Source organism: Pleurodeles waltl, chromosome 2_2 (assembly GCF_031143425.1).
Source record: "Pleurodeles waltl isolate 20211129_DDA chromosome 2_2, aPleWal1.hap1.20221129, whole genome shotgun sequence".
In the NCBI taxonomy this organism is placed as follows: domain Eukaryota; kingdom Metazoa; phylum Chordata; class Amphibia; order Caudata; family Salamandridae; genus Pleurodeles; species Pleurodeles waltl.
In genome coordinates, this window is record NC_090439.1 from 65882696 (window position 1) to 65897869 (window position 15174).

At 42.2% G+C, this 15174-nt stretch overlaps 1 protein-coding gene across 3 annotated transcripts in view; it reads right to left on the minus strand.

Moving 5' to 3' along the window:
* LOC138280126 (NFX1-type zinc finger-containing protein 1-like) overlaps nt 1-14650 on the minus strand; it is a 1298750-nt gene extending 1284100 nt beyond the window's left edge. Inside the window, exon 1 of one of the 3 annotated variants that reach the window (XM_069219456.1) lies at nt 14555-14650. The gene's annotated coding sequence lies outside the window, so the exon portion shown is untranslated. The remainder of the gene's footprint in view (nt 1-14554) is intronic. The other 2 variants (XM_069219457.1, XM_069219458.1) reach the window with 2 other exon arrangements.
* Between the last annotated feature and the right edge of the window lie 524 nt (nt 14651-15174).

Consider the following 15174-nt stretch of genomic DNA (forward strand, 5'->3'; position numbering starts at 1 on the left):
TAAAATTGCCTAAAATAGTAAAATTGGGTCTCTTACATATGAAGTCAGTAAAATAGTCTGAAAGAGAATCTAAAAAATTCTACGGAGACCTTGGAGGGCGGTAGAGTAAGATTCCTGAAAATGTAAATAGAGGATTAAGCAACAAGGCGAAGAACATGCCTTCCCCTTCTGATAACTGGAGGGGATGGTAAGTAAGCTTGGTAGAGTCCTTATAAATAATCACAACTCCTCCCCCTCTGGAGGTAATTCTGTCCACCCTAGCTATAAGATATCCTGGAGGTAATGCCAGGGTGATATGTTTGCCCGACCCTTTGTGCAGCCAAGTTTCCGTGAGGAACAAGGCTGTAGGCGATACCTCGATTAATAGAAGATTGATATTGAGTTTGTGAGCTGGCATCGAACGACAATTAACCAGCAGGAAGGTGGTGTCGGAATTGACCTCCGAGGTCGCACTTATCCCTCTAAGTTGGGGAGCCCACTTGCATCTCCATAAATTAGTCCTCAAATCTGGGCATGCATGGCATTCTTTAAAAAAGAGGCGGCCTGAGTGCCCAAAGGGTTTTAGGGGAATAGACAAAGACAGACCTCTTTGACCCCTTTATTGTCGCCGGGCCAGGGAGGCTCGCCCCTAGGCCCAACCTGGCGCGGATGGGCACAGACGGGCTTGCCTTAGGCGTGCCTTTGGCGCACCCGCTGCACGCATCTGCTGCGTGACCACAACATTGCGTTCTAAGAAGGGGTCTCAGCTGAGGGCTCTGACAACTAGACCGCTAACCGATAAAAATGGCGGCCGTCATGTGTGCTAATGGCCCCAGGAGGAAAAATGGCAGCCGTACCCTGACCAGCAGTAGAAACAGCAAAAAAATCCACAAGCAGGTGTAGGAAAGTACCATCTTGCCTGGCATGTTACCCCCATTTTTACTGTATGTATGTTTGTTTTTGCCTGTGTCACTGGGATCCTGCTAGCCAGGATCCTAGTGCTCATAAAGTGTGCCCTGTATGTGTTCCCTGTGTGGTGCCTAACTGTATCACTGAGGCTCTGCTAACCAGAACCTCCGTGTTTACGCTCTCTCTGCTATTAAAATTGTCACTGCAGGTTAGTGACTAATTTTACTAATTCGAGTTGGCACACTGGAACACCCTTATAATTCCCTAGTATATGGTACCTGGCTACCCAGGGCATTGGGGTTCCAGGACATCTCTATGGGCTGCAGCATTTCTTTTGCCACCCGTAGGGAGCGCAGACAATTCTTACACAGGACTGCCACTGCAGCCTGAGTGAAATAACGTCCACGTTATTTCACAGCCATTTTACACTGCACATAAGTAACTTATGAGTCACCTATATGTCTAACCCTCACTTGGTGAAGGTTAGGTGCCAAGTTACTTAGTGTGTGGGCACCCTGGCACAAGCCAAGGTGCCCCCACATTGATCAGGGCAATTCCATGACTGCCTTTCTGGGGTTTCCACTGCAGCTGCTGCTGCTGCCAACCCCTCAGACAGGTTTCTACCCCCCTGGGGTCTGGGAAGACCAGTCCCAGGAAGGTAGAACAAAGGATTTCCTCTGAGACAGGGTGTTACACCCTCTCCCTTTGGAAATAGGTGTGAAGGGCTGGGGAGGAGTAGCCTCCCCAGCCTCTGGAAACGCTTTGATGGACACAGATGGTGCCCATCTCTGCAGAAGCCAGTCTACACCGGTTCAGAGATCCCCTAGCCCTGCTCTGGCGCGAAACTGGACAAAGGAAAGGGGAGTGACTACTCCCCTGCCAGTACCTCCCAGGGGAGGTGCCCAGAGCTCGTCCAGTGTGTCCCAGACCTCTGCCATTTTGGATTCAGAGGTGTTGGGGCACAATGGACAGCTCTGAGTGGCCAGTGCCAGCAGGTGACGTCAGAGACCCCTCCTGATAGGTGCTTACCTCTTTCAGTAGCCAGGCCTCCTTTCTCAGTAACCAAACCTCCTTTTCTGGCTATTTAGGGTCTCTCCTCTGGGCTATTCCTCAGATAACAAATGCAAGAGCTCACCAGAGTTCCTCTGCACTTCCCTCTTCGACTTCTGCCAAGCATCGCCCGCTGACTGCTCCAGGACGCCTGCAAAACCGCAACAAAGTAGCGAGACGACTACCAGCAACATTGTAGCGCCTCATCCTGCTGGCTTTCTCAACTGTTTCCTGGTGGTGCATGCTTTGAGGGCTGTCTGCCTTCACCTTGCACTGGAAGCCAGGAAGAAATCTCCTGTGGGTGGACGGAATCTTCCCCCTGCTAACGCAGGCACCAAAAGACTGCATCACCGGTCCTCTGGGTCCCCTCTCATCCTGACGACCGTGGCCCCTGGAACACAGGGGCTGGGTCCAAGTGTCTCCCACAGTCCAGTGGCCCTTCTGTCCAAATTTGGTGGCGGTAAGTCCTTGCCTCCCCACGCCAGACAGCAAACCTGTGTACTGCGTGATTTGCAGCTGCTCCGGCTTCGGTGCACTTCTCCAAGGATTCCTTTGTGCACAGCCTAGCCTGGGTCCCCAGCACTCCGTCCTGCTGTGCTCAACCCGCTGAGTTGGACTCCGACGTCGTGGGACCCTCCTTTGTTGCTCTGAGTCGACTGTCGTCCTCAGATCTTCTAAGTGCCTGTTCAGGTGCTTCAGCGGGTGCTGCCTGCTTTTGCGTGGGCTCTCTGTGTTGCTGAGCACCCCCTCTGTCTCCTCCTCCAAGGGGGGACCTCCTGGTCCTTCCTGTGCCCTAGCAGCACCCAAAATACTCAACCTCGACTCTTGCAGCTAGCAAAGGCTTGTTTGCGGTCTTTCTGCGTGGAAACAACTCTGCATCCTCCAGCACGCAGTAGGACATCTTCTGGCCAAAGGAGAAGTTCCTTCACCTTCCGTTGTTGCAAAATCTTCGGCTTCTTCCACCCAGAGGCAACCCTTTTGAACCTTCATCAGGGGTTTAGTGGGCTCCTGCCCCCCCTGGACACTTGCGTGACTCTTGGACTTGGTCCCCTTCCTTTACAGTCCTCAGGTCCAGAAATCCGTCTTCAGTGTTTTGTTGGCAGTTGTTGTTCTTGCAGAACCCCCTATCTCGACTATACTGTCTTTGTGGGGTACTAGGGTAACATTACTCCTACTTTTCAGGGTCTTGGGTGGGGTATCTTGGACACCCTTATGTTTTCTCACAGTCCCAGCGACCCTCTACAACCTACCATAGGCCTGGGGTCCATTCGTGGTGCGCATTCCACTTTTGGAGTATATAGTTTGTGTTGCCCCTGGGCCTATTTCTACCTATTGTATCCTATTGTGATTCTACATTGTTTGCACTACTTTTCTAACTGTTACATACCTGATTTTGGTTTGTGTGCATATATTTTGTGTATATTATTTACCTCCTAAGGGAGTATATCCTCTGAGATACTTTTGGCATTTTGTCACTAAAATAAAGTACCTTTATTTTTAGTAACTCTGAGTATGTCTCCTAGTTCAGCCTAAGCTGCTCTACTATAGCTACCTCTATCAGCCTAAGCTGCTAGAACACCTCTAATCTACTAATATGGGATAACTGGACCTGGCACAAGGTGTAAGTACCACAAGGTACCCACTATAAGCCAGGCCAGCCTCCTTCAGAGTCCATCTGCCTTCAAGAACTACAACCCAAGGACCTCAAACACAGAAGACAAACTTGAACACCACTGAACTTAAAATAAAGGAATTAAGGATTTTGTTTAAAAGTTGCCACTCTTGCAAGAGAAATGTGCAAGGTACTGCAGCAAAATGTGGAATGCACTGCAACCTTTTATAGACCATATTGTTATCTGCACACATTTTGTTAACATTCAGACATGCTACAACATTTTGAGGTAGCCATAGGTCAGAATGTTACCATCTCATCTATTCCACACAAGTCCAACGGACTCAAGCATCAGACAGCAATTCTGTCACCTATATTTATGACAGCAACACCATTCCTCAAATGACATATATGTTACAGACATAAGGCCTTATTTAAAGTTTGGCAGGCAGGCTACTCCATGGCAAATGTGGTGGATATCTCATATGCCGTATTACAAAGTCATTATAGTGCATGGCACCTGTAATATGACATGGGGATAATTGCCACATTTGATATGGAGTATCCCATCCATAAAACTCTAAATAAGGTTCTGAAAGCAAGGCTACTCTTGGATTACATCTACCTTACATGCTCAAACGTTTGAAAGCAAAACTGTGCATCATGTTACCCAGAGACTATAGGCTCAGGCCCCCTATTATAGAAATCCTACACACTCGGACATCAAGCAGGTAACCAATATCTTAGGTTACATAAATGATACAGGTTAGGGCCTCGGGCAGAAATACATTATGTCACGTATATCTGACAGGCTGAGGCTTTGTACATTAATAAAGGTATACCTTAAGGTGCAAATGTCTGACAAGTTTCAATCTCAAGGTGCAACACATATCACATGCTCTGGCATCAGACAGAACATTTATACTTTTGTTTATACATATCTTAGAGGAGTGGCATTTGCCAGGAAAGCTTGTACTCAGCTTGCACAGATACTTCAGGCTCTTGTTTCCAACAACAAAGAAGCTATCCTTTTAATTTACTAATATGGAAAATATCTAGACAGGCTGGCTGGAAGATAAATACACTCACTTGTACACAACTTACTCTCAATGAAGACTGGATTATGCACACTACTGTGAAAGTCAAACTTATAAAGTCTACAAAAATGTTTAACAACTAATGGATCCTTATAATAACACCCAAAAATAACTGAAATAGAATCATAATTGATGACCACTATATCTCAAGTTACTTTTATAAGAGGTATATGCATCTGGCACTGAGACATTATAGTACAGATGGAATACTGGACACATCCTTTTTATGTAAAACAACACACTAAAGATGTGCAGCAGTGCAGACTTCTATCAAAAACAGAACAGACACGGTGCAGACAACAGTAAAGCGAGCATCTCTTTCACTCCCCAGGCAGCAGTAGTGTAATGTTAGCCCATTACCACAAAAACAACAAGAATCACCACAGTAAGCTTCTCTCAAATACAGAAATTGACAAGCACAGAAAGCAAGTTTAATAGGTCCATTCACACACACAACTGTCCATTGCGAGCAACAACAAAGAAAATATCCTTGACACAAGTTAGATGCACCAGGAGTTCAAGCATCCTTCACAAGAACAGGGAGCATCAGATACAAACCTCACTCACATACAGACTTGGTACAGCACTGACAGCAGCGCTGAAAGCTACCTTGACATACCCAGCGGATTCCACACATGGACAGACACCATGTGAGATTCCCTTACACAAAGTGACAGTGCTGTGCACTGCACTTGTAAGTGGAATGAGGACTATACACTATTGAATGTGTTTGTCTTTTCTTTGTCGGAATACACTACCAAAAAATTTAATGTGTAGAAAAAGATGCTCTAAAAATGTTCTTGCTTAGGAAGCTCTCATGACGAGAGGGATTGTATGTCAACTTATTAATGGTAAACTTTGCCAATGCATAAAGTAGGTGAGAATACAATAAAATATAGACGTGCCACATACTGGACCGTGCTGTAACTGTATTTATAATAATAATACACATACCAAAGGCTGTATAGCAAAATGTGTTTTCAATAATGTGCGACTTAATGTTATTATTACAAATAATCTAAATGACCGTTTTCCATAACTCCTAAGTGAAGTAGTGGTAATAATAATAATAAAATCACTAATAAAGTGCATAGTTACTTCCAGCTGAAGTGTCCTAGCTGTAAGTAAAGGGACGCAGAGCCCGACTCGATGACATATAGATAAACATGGCACCATTATGATGACCGAGACAACCAACTTTTTAGCTTTTTACGGGAACAATAATTCTGAAGGTTCCCATCTAATTTGAAGAGGCAGTGAGTTCTATCACTTGGCTGCTAAGAAGCTAAAGGGGCATCCTCCAATCTGCACCTTTTTTGCAGGAGGAACAAATGCTAGCAAAGCCTCAGAAGATCTTAACCTTCTAGTAGGAACATATGGCTTAAAAAATGGGTGCAGGTAGCAGGGCCCTCGTTCCTGAGAATCCTATGACAGTAGCACATGGCTTTAAAAGTAAGTAGTTTCTCAAGTGGTAGCCAGTGCGATTTTGAACAAGCAGATCCCTTGGAAGACCGCCTGGGGAAGTTTCATAGCAGAAGATCTTCTGAGTTCTGTACACGCTGAAGTTTCATCAACTGAGACAGCGTAAATCCCATGTAAAGGACACAACAAAAGTCCAGCCTTTAAACAACCAAGGCCTGAACTACTGTCTTTCTGGCAGCTTCAGGGAGAAGTCCAAAAATCTTACTAAGGGTTTTCAAAATCCCAAAGCACTTGCCTGCTAAGGCTGTGATCTGACTATCAAAAGAAAACTTGGCGTCAAACCATATACCCAGATCCTTGACTTCTGGCTTAGGAGGAGGCAAAGGACCGAGCACGTCTGGCCACCATGCAAAGGACCAGATTGATGGCTGGTTCCAAAATAAGGAGCTCAGTTTTTCCAGCATTTAATTTGAGACAGTTGAGGTCCGTCCACTGTGCCACCTAAAATAGGCCTGTAGCAGTACAGCAGTGTTAGTTTTCCTCTGTGACAGGGTGATAACCAACTGTGTATCATCGGCAGACGAAATTATGTTAAATTCGTAACGCTCGACAATGTCCGCCAGGGGGTGCATATTCAGACTGAATAGCATAGGGCTCAAAGAAGAGCCCCGAGGCACACCCTGCTGTAGTGGGAAAAACTGAGGTTGGAAAGGTTTTAACGACACCTGAAAGGAACAGTCATGCAGAAAAGAAGCTAACCACTACAGGGCTGTGTCCCCGACACCGCATCTCCACAATCTTTCAAGCTGAAGGTTGTGTGACACAATGTCGAAAAGGGCGCTGACATTTAACTGCTTTTGCATCGCCCTCTATCCATTATTTGACTCCTACGTTAGAAGTAACGCCGACTCTGGTGTAAACTAAACTTCTTATAGATATTGCAAAGGGTTAAAAACTATTATTACCAAATGTATCTGCAAAATTTGTGTACAGATTCCCACATACCACCCCATTCTCCTCCTTACCAAAAATAACTAAATGAAAATGGTATTTAAACAATTAACAATTACCGGCTGTTAACCCAAATATATTAATTAGAAATTATTAAGGAATGTTTATGTATTTCGAATAATGAAAAATGTAGAAAATGATTAATGTAGAAAAATTATTTGCACGTTTGAAAATGTGCCCTCGAAGAGTGACTACCAAGATTCACGAATTATATTTTAAAAAGTGACTAAATCATGTGAATATTGAAAATGTATAATAATTATGTAGTAATATGTCATATTGAGAGATATAACGTATGTTTGGCATTAACTTAGCCAAATTTGTGGAACAGCAATGTGTGGCAACTCTCCCATTCAAAAAAGATATCAACAAGCAATTATTGAAGACAAGACAGTCCACATTTAATAAGGTTCACATATTAAGCAAGTGTCTGACCGTAATAGTACAAGTGTGGCTCAACATTTTAAATACAGCCCAATGAAATTGCATAGAACTAAGAACAAATAATAACTAAGAGTCTTTCCATAGTGTTGTCATATGTACAATGATACAAATATTGCCACTCGATGACAATTATTCCAGCCCAATTCCAGCCATTTTTCAGCCAACACGTGTTTCGTCATGGGAAATCTCCTTTTGAATTCCCGAACGACTTCTTCAGGGCTATAATTTACAAATGTAAAGTAGAAAATAAGAACCAAAATGCTCCAACTTTGATATTTCAAAAAGTGAAAAGGGAACCCGAAAAACACCACTGTCACTGCCAGAGAGGCTAGGATAAACATCTGCACACAATAGTGATTAAAGGCATGCAACACACAAGTCAAAATTTGCCAAAGTGCTCATTATGTCTTCCACCACCAAAGCGTTGTGTGTACTCACACCAAGGAAAAAACCACAGTGACAACGAGAAAAACACCTCTCCTAATCTAGAAATTTTACTTCAAAATGGAAGACAAGGAATCTCAACAAATACCTTATGTTTTGGCCAATCTCCAAAATTACAACCTTAGTCAGACGTCATTAAAGTTACGGGTAATGTGCAGGTCAACTGACAAAAAGGACAATAAAAAGAAAAGGACAAAAGAAAGGCCAAGTGACCCATTGTAGTTAAATACCTACTATGTAAGCCATATAACTCAAATCTTAAAGAAACAAAAATGAAATTGCCACAAAAACTCAAATAAAATACCTTTCGTCCTATATCATTTTAATCCGTCTTCTAATAAGGCCGCAAAAGAAATTAAAAGGAAATAAACTTCTAAATGCCGAGTATTATCAAAAATAGCGTACTGTTACACGCTGATGTATGTGCATAGTCATAGCAGAAAGTGATTAGATCGAGCACTCCAAACTCACCTACGAATATTTGAATTGCCGCATCAGCGTTGAAATCGAATAAAAATGCAGCATAGCCTTGACGCGAGTGCGCGTCTCCTCCAAAGCCTGCAATCGAATCCCGGAAGTACATATACTTCCGGGACAGCCGTGTCAAGACGCGTCAAGGTGTCAAAAGACGTGAAACAGAAACAGGACTAGCCGAGAAATCCGTGTGAACTGAAAACAGGTTCTGTGAATGACGGAGATCAAATTGCTTGCAGAGACGACTGAATTAATTAAGCGTGCACGGTAAATAAAAGTCAAAATTCTCTCCTTATCAATACATCAGAATCTTAAGACTAGACACCTAAAAAAACGGTTATTGAAGTGGAATGGGACAAGTATAATGTCTAAAATAGATACAAGTTGCAATTAAGGAAACAAACCCATACAAAGAGGAAATGTGTATTAATTGATGACAAATTGGAGAATATTGGCTTTTAGTTGAACAATGAGAATCCCTCCTAGGTCAGAAGGAGTTAACACAAAGTCTGACATAGTGCTTAAAAATTACAACAGGGACCCAATGACATTGTTGAACATTCACATATCAAAATCCCCAAGTTAATGATTGCACACAAAGAGGTTTTCATGGTACAAAATAAGATTGTCAATAAACAAAGTAACATAGTATTAAAAATTACAACAGGGACCCAATGATATTGTTGAGCATTAAAATATCAAAATCCCCAATTTTATGATTATATACAAAAAGGTTTTCATGGTACAAAATAAGATTGTCAATCAACCAAATGACTTAGTACTAAAAATTACAACAAGGACTTAATGATATTGTGAACATTTGACTTATCAAAATCCCCAAGTTCATGATTGCATACAAAGAGGTTCTCATGGTACAAAATAAAATTATCAATCAACAGATTATGGTATTAGGAAAGAAAACACCCGCATACGGATATTGATTATGTACATATTAGTCCCCCAAGAAGAACTCTAATTCCCTGTCGGAATTGAGGCCTGACTCGACAGCCCTTAGTCTCATGATCCAGAGAGCTTCTTTCTTGCGTAAAGCTAGTTCTCTGTTTCCACCCCTTGGGTCCTTAGGGATATGTTCTATTCCAAAAAATTCAAAACTTCTATGCGAGGTTTGTGAAACACAGTCCATAATATGTGCTACCAAGGGATATGTGACATCATTATTGTTCAATGCTCGAACATGTTCCCCAATTCTGATCTTAAGTTGAAGTATTGTGCTTCCCACATAAATCTTAAGACATCTGCAGCGTATGATATAAACAACATAAGTGGTATTACAATTGATCAAAGTGCTAATGATGAATTTTCTGCCTCCCTCTGAGAATTCACCAATATTATGGTAGGCCCAACGGCATACCCCACAGCAACCACATTTAAAGAAACCGGTAATTTTTTAAGAGAGCCATGTTTTTCTGGTTAAGCTGGTAGATAAACTAGGACATAAAATACTCTTTAGGTTTCTACCTCGTCGATAAGTTGTTGAAAATCTAACCGGAAATAAGTCTCTTACAGACTCATCCTGTAATAGTATATTCCAGGGTTTCCTCATACATTTCTCAAGAATCAGAGATGCATCATTATAGTCGGTTATGAACCTTATCTTATGCGACCCGTCCGAAATCACTTTACGTTCTTTGGTTTTCAACGTCTCCCCTATGGTGAGACGTAAGGCTCTAGATTGAGCTCTCCTCACTAACTTATTAGAGTAACCACGTGTGACAAATCTTCTACCCATATCATCAACCTGTTGTCGGAAATCTTCGTCCCGGCTACAGTAACGTCTTGCTCTCACCAAAGGGAATGGAAGCAATTTGGTGTCTAGGATGTGAGCTGCTCGCATGTAAAATGGCGTTGCAAGCCGTAGACTTGCGAAAAAGTTTACTCTGGATCTTATTATCCGTGACAAAAATCTCCACGTCCAAAAATTCAATTTTTACTGCACTATATTGATAAGTAAATCTAACATTCATGGTATTAGAATTGAAGAAACTACAGAATTCCACCAGTTTTTGCTCTCCACCAGTCCAGATTAAAAAGCAATCATCTATGTACCGTCCCCAGAACAAGATATATGTCTGCCACTGGGCAGATAAAGGACCCCAGACCCACTTATGCTCAAACCATCCCATGAACAGATTTGCATAGGAGGGGGAGAACTTAGAACCCATGGCCACACCTCGCTTCTGTAAGAACCAGGCATTATTGAACAGGAAGTAATTGTTAGTGAGAATAATATTGATCATTTCCATTAGCATGGCCGTATGCGCCCAGAGACTAGCTGATCTTTTATTAAGAAAAAACCTGACGGCTTCTTGTCCTAATTCATGATTAATACACGTATATAAGGAAACCACATCCAATGTCACTAACAGCATATTATTGTCCCACTCAACATCATTCAATAAGCTCAAAATATGTTTGGTATCCTTTATGAATGAGGGTAGATTGTACACAATCGGTTGCAGGAAGCAGCCCACAAACTCTGAAAGTCTCTCAGTAGGACCTGAAATACCTGACACAATTGGTCTGCCAGGTGGAAAAGGTAGACCCTGTGTATCTTGGGTAAAGTATACAAACATGGATATCTAGGTTGTTCCACCTTTAAATAGAGATATTCATCCTTATTAAGTAAACCCTTGTCCAACCAGGCACGTAACCTGCAATTGATTGCACACGTAAGGTTAGGTATTGGGTTGCCCTGAACTTTCTCATAGCATGTTGTATCCTGTAGTTGTGATAGAACCTCACTATCATAGTCACTCCTATTCATTAGAACCACGTTTCCTCCTTTATCTGCTTGTCTAATGATGATTTCATTTTCTTGTTTGAGTACTCTGAGTGCATTTGTTTCCTCTGAATTCAAATTCTTAGAAAAATGCCTATAATTGTTTTTAGTAAGGTATTTGTCATACTCTTGGCAAACCAGCTCAAAACATCTGTCAAAACAGTTTAAACTCCAACACCTTGGTGTCCAAACTGATTTATTCTTTAAACCACTCGAGGTACTTCTGTAAGGATCAATCTCCAAGTTTTGTAACACATTTGATAAAGTCTCTGGATCTTGATCTCTTTCAGCTAGAGACAAGATCAAAGCTGTGTCGTGTACCTCTTCAATGGATAAATTACTCAAGGGAGATGTGGCCCTATTTGGTGTGGGGCTCTCCACTGGATGTAGAAAAAAATACTTTAATAACTTGAGTTTGCGAACAAACTTAAACAGGTCAAATGTATTTTCTACTTTACATTTGTAAATTATAGCCCTGAAGAAGTCGTTAGGGAATTCAAAAGGAGATTTCCCTTGACGAAACACGTGTTGGCTGAAAAATGGCTGGAATTGGGCTGGAATAATTGTCATCGAGTCGCAATATTTGTATCATTGTACATATGACAACACTATGGAAAGACTCTTAGTTATTATTTGTTCTTAGTTCTATGCAATTTCATTGGGCTGTATTTAAAATGTTGATCCACACTTGTACTATTACGGTAAGACACTTGCTTAATATGTGAACCTTATTAAATGTGGACTGTCTTGTCTTCAATAATTGCTTGTTGATATCTTTTTTGAATGGGAGAGTTGCCACACATTGCTGTTCCTATCTGTCGGGTTTTTTGACCTTATGGATTGGGTGTTTCCCTGGTGCTGGCACCTCTCATTCTTTAATTTATACTGCTTGATAGGGGACCCTGAGCGCCCACTTAACCCTAATCTAACACCCCTTTTTTGAGGCATTAGCCAAATTTGTGGCCTAGTTTTTGCCAGGCCTTGTGCAGAATATGAATTTTAACGTTCAATGTAGAAGTGCTGATGTGCTGAACTGACCGTGAACTGCTCATTGTTTAATAAAATCTGCTCAACTTGAATCCTATGCGTGAACCGATGGACAGGAGATGAGGGAATCAAAATTTGTATCAGTGTAAAGCATTCAGAGTGTACTTTCCCAGAACTTGAACAATGGAGACACTGACTGGAGAAGAAGATGCAACATTTTCGATACCTGACGAGCTGGATGATGAGAACATCATACAGCGAACCAATCAACAACCTGAGAACTGTGTAATATTAGAATTCAGAGATTTGAATTGGGAAATGTATTGGGCAAAGGAAAATCGTGTGATTAATTGACCAATTAGGAATTAGGGGATAGTCTGGGTGATTTTGACATAATGACGTGACAGAAGGAGAGAACTCAGATGTTAGGTGCAGATGTCCGGGGAGAGACCTTATTCCGAAATTGATGCAATATTGAGGAGAAGAGATTCGAGATTCTGTCATTGGGCTCATGCTCTTGAGAGCCTGATGTGATGCTGATCGATTGATGACCTGAAGACGAAGACTGACTTTGTTGCTGATCCATACCGTGGATAGGTAGCTATGACAATGTGACTGAATTACTTTTGTGCCTTTTCTTTCTAGATACCAACTGCGCTGTCTAAATAGTTTTTCTCTTAGCTAGATGTTTTTTCCAAATTTGTGTTCTAAACTGTTTTCGCATGAAGATCCACATGCTTATGCTAATCTGGTTTAGATGAGGTTCCTATTCTAATTCATTGACACATACAGTGACAAATGAACAACAGACTGATTTGCTGAACTCTGCTACTCATGCCGACGTATTCATCTTTGATTCATACGCTGGCATATGCTGATGCTTTAGAATGTATTTTGTCTGAAGTTTTGATTAGATTATGTTATTGGTGGTCGCTAATGAATTAATCTTGATTTGCTTTTAATAAAGTTTGAATTAATCCCATGATTTAGTATTGTAACTAACAGGGAAATAAAAATTGCTAAAACGTATATTGAGTTGTGGTTATTCATGACTGAAATGTCATGGTGGGATGCTATTAACTGCTGATTAATGATTTGCTTAAAGGTTATTGATTTGTGTATTGAGAGACATTGGTTACACCGTAACTAGGATACTCCATGCGAATCAAAAGGTTCATCAACCTATACGCGTTCTTTTATAAATTTACTTATTAAGGACTAGACGCGCTAGCACGGCTTTTGAGGTTATCAGGGCAGGGCTGTCAGTATAACATAGTCATCTCAGACACACAGTTGAGAGAAGGAGCCCGAGACTTCCAGGCCCCCCCACTTTGCCAATGCCATAAAATCTCTCGGATTGCTCTGACTACACTTGTGCACATGGCCAGCCCAGTCAGCCAAATGTTTTAAAATACCCTTGATTTTTTTTAAAAAGTGATCCGGACAACATATGAGGGCCCCCCTTGGAAGGTGGCGGCCCATGCCCTAAAATGAATCTGGAACATATCACTTTAACTTAGACTTGGATTGGTCGCCCTCTTTTCAAAACTGTATCACCCTCCAAAAAGTTGTTCATTCTCCAATCACCTTAATAGGGATCCCGCTCTTAAAGTCTGACTTTACCCTAGTTTCAATCAACAAGTTAAGCGTGAAAACACTGGATAGACAGAAAGCGCATGTCTGCAAAACACAGGCAGAAGGAAGTAATAAGAGGATAGACTTTGTACAGATATTCTCGGCGAATAAGTAAGGTGCGAAACACAAGAGTCGGGGGGGCGGGGTAGACTATGAAGAGCGTAACGTTGGCCCCAGCAGCCTTTACGGCGCAAGGGGCCCCAACGCTTTTGGGGGTCTCATTCAGACCAAAGGCAGTGAATATTTGTGAAATATGGTAACTTTAGCGGGCCCTCATCATATTCTGCAAGAAGATACCCAACCCATCATTTTGCGTTACGCCACTAGAGACGATGAAGCAAACGCCGCGCCCGTGCCCATTACTATAAGCAAGCCCATGGATTAAGCACCAACTTTTCAAAGCGGATGTGGTGAATTTCTCTTTGAAATTAAGGCTAAGATTCATTTTATACGGTATATAGGACATTAATACGGCATACCAAATATGATCACAAATATAACTTCTGGTCCACCCACACGATACGTAAATCACATCTTTATAAATGGCCAGGCAGTGCCATCTCAATTTCTGCACCATGAACGCTTTGCCCATCCATGGGGTGCTCCTTTTCCAATTCTGTATTTCTGGTTCCAGCATAGCACACATAAAATTATATAAAAACATTTCGGACGCCCTCGTCAATGGCTCACCTGCTCCTCAGTAAACGTCGTCACCTTCCCTTGCCAGATCTCCGCTCCTGACTCTGGGGGCTGCCTCGGAGACTAACAGAGGTAGGGGCGGGGCAGAGGAGGCCTAGCCCTCCCCGGTGACGTCACGCAGCGTACTGGGCAGAAGAAGAACAGTTTCGATTCCTTTCAAACGCGTCAAAGCAGAAGATGGTTTCGTTTCTCTGACTGTCAGGGATATCCCATCCTACAGTGTGCACGGTCCAAGGGTGAGGGCGCTCGCCAAGACCCCGTGCAGCAGACGGAGCACTGATAGGGTGTGCACCTCCATGTGGGAAACTCTAACTAAAGGGTATACCAACAGCCCCTGATTGCCAGTGGGACACTTGGGCTGCTTATACCTAAGTACTAATTTTGACGTTAAAGTAGATATAATCTACCCAAGTATGAAAAATAATTATAATCACGTGTTCATGTCCGTTATACAGCAAACTAAGGCTCGAATAGCTGAAAAATACCCTATAATTTATTCAGAACATTGTTGAAGAGATTACTTCCTCACCCCTTTCCTCATCTCATTCTTTGACAGTGTAACAAAGAAGAAGCAATCGGGAGTAAGGAGTATAGAGGATCTGATCAACGTT